The 6,034-nt window shown below is 31.6% G+C and overlaps 1 pseudogene; it reads right to left on the reverse strand.

Moving 5' to 3' along the window:
- Positions 1 to 399: 399 nt before the first annotated feature.
- LOC114194900 (uncharacterized) lies at positions 400 to 2,634 on the reverse strand (annotated as a pseudogene).
- Positions 2,635 to 6,034: the final 3,400 nt, after the last annotated feature.

Here is a 6,034-nt window from a genome sequence, read left to right on the forward strand (position 1 = left end):
TAAGCACATAGCATTCCTCAAGTTGAGCTCGGAATGGCATCCTTCGAGTTGAGCTCAAGATGGCGGATGAACACGAGGAACCCTTGAGTTGAGCTCGGGTTGGCGAGTGTTGCCGGTGTGAGTGTGCTGGTTGTGGCCAGTATAGATGGGTTAAGATAGATTGCCCTCCTCAGTAAATAGCTGACGAGTTTGGTAGTCTTGGGACAATACGACTTATGTTGTATTTGGGAACTCCACCTAGCATTGCGATGTATGATCCGTAGCTATAAAAAAGATCCTAAAAGTGTATAGTATACACTATGGCATATTATAATCTGCAACAAAACAAAGGAATTACAGTTAAAGATATAATAATTGACAAATTATAATAATTTTTTTAAGTAAGTTGTATATCTCTTTTCAAAGATTTTCAAATATTTCTTTGTAAACCACATTGGTAGTTGTATTGCTTACTTTTCCATCTTCATCCAAAATTAAAATTTTGAGTTCTTTCTTTGTTGTGACTCTAGAAATTTCTACGTACAATTGTCCATGAGTAAAAACTGGACAAGGAAGATAAAGTCCAACTTTAGAAAGAGTTTGGCCTTTACTTTTGTTTATTGTCATTGCAAAGCATAAGGATATTGGAAATTTCCTCCTTTGAAATTTAAATGGGATGCTGGAATCAGAAGGTGTCAAGTTTATTCTTGGAATGAAAATTTTGTCACCAACATTTTTGCTTGTTATGACATAGCAGAGATCACATTCTTTCTCAAATCATTAACTTGCAACATTGTACCATTGCAAAGACCATTTGCTTGATCAATGTTTCTTAAAAGCATAATTGGTACGCCAACTTTCAATTTAATCCTATGATTTGGAATTCCTGAATATTTGATATCATTTAGAAACTCTTGAGTAAACCACTCACCTTGAATTTCTTGATCATCATAAATTTGTTCTTCACCAGGAATCAAAGATAAAATGAAGTCATTTACTTGTTCAACACTATCAATTGTAGGGAAAAGTATAGCACCGTCATCAAAGAAGTCAGGATTCATGATAATTTCAATTTAATTATTATTTTTTTAATCATATGATTAATCACGTTCTCATGATATAATGCTTGAATTGTATTAATTAGCATGAAACATGAATGGGCATGATGGTTTAGCATTGACTTGGCATTGGTGAGGTCATGGGTTCAAACCTTGGAGAACCTAAATTAAACCTTATTTTTGGTATTTTTGGCTTTGGCTTGAATATGAAAAGTTGATGGAAATCCTAGATGAATAGGCAGCCATGGGTAGCTGAAAAACAGACCATAAAGGCCAAATAAATGGTAATTAACATCACTATTATGTCAATTTCGTTTTTGTGCAATTAAACCACCTTAAAGTCACATTTAAAAGGTAATTTGGAGAGGAGAAAAAGGTTTGGTTTGCTCTCTATTGGTACTGCACGTAAGGAGAGAAAAATCAGAGTGAAGAGAGTGAGTTGAGTGAATCTAGCAGCTCCGCACAGACCATGTATCATATATGTTTTAACAACCTTTGAAAGTTTTGGATACAGATCTGGATGAGGAAGTTCAGCAGAGATTACTTCATCTATGTGCTTTGCATTTTCTAACTTGTTTGAGTCACTCAACCATAATAATATTTGAGCATGTGGCAAACCTCTCTTTTGAAATTCAATTGTATACATACCTATAATTTGAAGATAATTAGTATACAAAACAATTGGCGGTAAAAAATCAAAATGATGGAAATGTAGTTTGTGTACCTGCATTGACTTTGCCAAAGAAATTATTCTTCTTGAAATTTGTCATCATTTGGTCTAATTTCATTTTAAAAACTTTACAAACAATGTTTGGCCTATCTGAAGTAGTTAAACCTCTTGATTTTACAAAATCAAGAATTTCAGGCCAATTGACATTACATGTGATTGTTATAAACAAATCTGGATAGCCATACCTCTTACAAATGGCCATAGCATCTTGGCAATTATTTAACATGTAACTCATGCCACTTGTAAATGAAGCTGGCAAAACTATACGTTTTCCAATGGAAGAAGGTTCAGTTTCACCTTTGTTAACAACTTCTTGTAACCCATTTAGAATATCACAACGAATGAGTTTTTGATTATTTCTTATAAAAGACAACCTTTGGGCTTCAATCATTGTGTAGGTGTCCACTAAAAATTGTTGAAACAATCTATGTGAGTGTATAACGTTACCAAATTCAACCTTTCTATCTTGTATTCTGAAAGCAATGAATTCTCGTAAAGAAATCTGAATTCTCTTTCTACTTTGACCATATCTTTGACAATCTCTATGGAGTATCCTCTGGATAACCATCCTCTCCATATGGAAAAATCAAAGGATATTGCAGAGGAAAGACAAATTGTATGAGTTTCATGTAGTCTCTTTAACTGACCACAAACTTTCTTGACAATGATGTCTCTTCCTACATCTAAAGTGCTCAAATCACCAACTATCAATGCTGCGACTTCATCTGCTATTCGGGTATTGTATACTCTAAGATCCTTAAAGCGATGTCTAAATAACCTCAATCCAAAATCTGATCGGTCATCATCATGTATAAAATCTCTTACTCTTTTGAATGATTGAGCAAGAACATTGTGTTTGTCAGTCATGTTTTTCAACTCTTCTATCAATGATTTATCAAATATGGATTGTTGTATATTAGACCTATAAAATTACAAAAGGATAAATAATATACAGAATGATTCATAAAAAAAAAAGTATGTAGGCATACCAAAAGTGACTAACTTTGTTTGTTGTTTCATTTTCTGTGTCATAAATATATAGTTGTGCAAATTTTGGACTTGATCCTTTATCGGGCAATAAACTTCCAATGCGATGGTAATTTTGACCACTAAGAATAAACTGAGGAGGACCACATCCATCATTGATTGAGGAATGAATTTTCACACCAATGTTGGTATCGCACAGCGGAATGTTTAAGCATTTGGACAAAAACCAAGAGGAAGGTGAATTAGGTTCTTAATAAAAATTGTGCTTTTAATATTTTCCCTTTTAATATCAAAGATCAATTAAAATTCTTTCCTTTATTTTAATAAACACAATAAAATAAAAAGAGTAGAGAAGAGAAAATTGCACAAAGTAGTTATACTGGTTCAGATCAAAAGACCCTACGTCCAGTTGTTAATCTTTCAAAAACGAGATTAACTAAATCACTAAAATAAACCAAACTTACAATCAATGATAAGAAAGATTAGGGTTTAGAAAACACCTCTCTTGAATCACACAAGAGATGAAGACACCTCCCTTGAAATCCACAAGGGATGAAAACACCTTCCTTGAATCACACAAGGAATGAACACCTCCTTTGAATCCCACAAAGGATGATCGGCTTCTCCTAGCAACAGCAGCAGCACTCAATCACTCAAGATCCCACTTGATGAAAGTTATCGCTCTACCCACACTAGGTTTTTCAAAGCCTTCCCACAGAGAGTTCTCAAGTACTCAAACTTCTCTAACTTCTGTTTTTTTAATGAAAGCCTACCACTCTATTTATAGAAGCCTATTTAGAAATTAGGTTAAGGATATGAAAAGTTAAGTCACAACTGCCATAGATAATCGATTATCATAAGTGATAATCGATTACCACAGAAACTTTTATGAAAATATTTTTCTTGCTGTGATAATCTATTATCAGTCAGGATAATCTATTATCAGCAGGTTATAATCGATTATCAGCAGTGATAATCGATTATTCCAGAGGCTTTTCTCAAAAATCAGTTTTAATTGAGATGATCGATTATTACTAAGAATAATCGATTATTCTAGTGAGTTTTGCAAATAAATAAAATTCTCTTAATGCTCTACTACATGGGTTTTGCCTTTTGACTCTTGACATACTAATTTAACTATTTCAAATAACATACACATATTACAAAACCTAAATAACTAAACCCATAAGTCTTCAATGTATCTCTTGAATCGAAGCATTCTTTTAAGTCTTCAACATTTTTCCATGCATCATCACCAAGTCTTCCATATTTCTTCATAAGTCATCATCATCATCAAAACTCTTTATTGGAGGAAGATGCTCATCTTCTTCTTTTTGTCAACAACTAATTGATGTAAATGAGAACATGTTGTTGTAACTTCTTATGTACTGTAAGAAATATTGGCTTGTAGTGTCTTTCACCTTTCAACAACTTTTGAAGCAATTGAGGAGGTTTCTTCAACAATGGAAGTTGGACTTTTCCCTTTTGACAACAAAGAGAGAAATCAACTTGTTTTAATCTTTTGCATTTATCAGATCTTTCTTCGTACCACAATTGAGCTTGACAATAGGGACACTCAATGGAACAGTCCCCTACATCAACATTTGCTAAGTACATAAAAAACAATATGTTATTAATTAAAAGATATTTATATTTATATGTACAGTATAATAATATAAATTGGCTAAAAAGTAGTGTTCAACCTTGAACTTCAGCTCTTGAATATAAATCAGAGGAGAAAGACCCAATTAGATAATCTAAAATAAAATGAAAAAAACAATTATTAATAAAGGAAAATAAAAAATAAAAAATAATTTTTTATAATCAACCATTATTGATTACCATGATTCTAATCTTCATCAAGATTATTGTCAAAATCCAATATCTTTGAAATAAGTGTAATAACTTCCTGAAGAGAAGGCTGCCCAATTTTACAGCTTCTAAATATTGAGATGATTTACTTGATCTTGCACTGGTATAGCATGGCAGCTTACATATGTCTAAATATTGATTTAAACATTAGCAGCATGAATTTGTAACAATAAGAGTAATTAAAGTATTCAAATTAATTTTGTTAATAGTACAAATTACTACGACTTTGGTTCTCTTCAACATAAAAAAGATTAACAACTTCAGAATAAGAAGAAGAATCCACAAAAGCAGGAATGAAGCTGCTACCAACAAATTCTTGATCTAACTTGTTAGTAAGTTTATCCAACAGTGGTTGTGTATTATGACAGTCACTTTGAACCATATCTACAAGTATAGACATGAAATATAAAATGATGATATATTAATTTGTAACTGTTTTCTTATTTGATATTCTATGAATTTGTTCTTATTTCACATTTAAGTACTGTGAAATAGAGACATGATTATAACTTGGATTGTTACTTTTGTTGTTAATGTTGGTTTTGTGCAAAATTGGACCATTGGTGATTTCAATTGAATTACCAACCATTCCAGACCCAATGGAGGTAGAACCATGAATTTTTTTACATGAAATGTTAGTAATTATTAGTAATACAAAAACTATTAAAGGAATTAAAATAAAGATAAAATAATATTAGATTTATCAGGCATGATATTACTTTTTTCTGCAATCTTTTGATTCGTAATAACTTTCCTTCTTGTTCTTGCATTCTTAGAATTAAGTTGGTCAATGTCTGCAAATTGAAATTAAACAAAATTAAATAAAAATGTATCCACTTTAAAATACAAAGATTACATTAAATATAAAGATGAATGAGACATTTTGCATTTCAATTTCATTATTGGGAATTTCAATGAAATTTAAATTCAGTGAACAAACTTACCACGACATGTCAACTCCAACAATGGCTTTCTATTTGAAGATTGAATTGCTTGATCATGTAGGTTTCTATCTTCACTGACAGTAAAGGAGTTGTTGATAGTTGAATTTAGGGTAATATTTTCATTCCATACTGCGAGAATGGTTCAAAAATAAGAAGAGAGCATAATAGATAAAGATCATTTGAAATAAAATTGTTAAACAATGTAATCCAAACTGTTAAACTTTAGCAGTAAAAACAATCTTAGTATGGAATCCAAGTAATAAAGTAATTGCATGTGTTGCATTTTTTATATGAATACCTAAAAAAAATAGGTATAATTAGTCATATGGTACCCAGTTTGGGGCTAGGGTGTCAAATAGGTACCTTGTTTAAAAAAAGTGTGAATTGTATCCCAAGTTTTGAAAAAGTGCTTCAATTAGGTCCCTTTTAGACAGAGTTGACTAACACCGTTAGTCAACGTGCCA

The sequence above is a fragment of the Vigna unguiculata genome, chromosome 8, assembly GCF_037176805.1.
Source record: "Vigna unguiculata cultivar grain cowpea cultivar isolate G323 ecotype 2 chromosome 8, ASM3717680v1, whole genome shotgun sequence".
In the NCBI taxonomy this organism is placed as follows: Eukaryota; Viridiplantae; Streptophyta; class Magnoliopsida; order Fabales; family Fabaceae; genus Vigna; species Vigna unguiculata.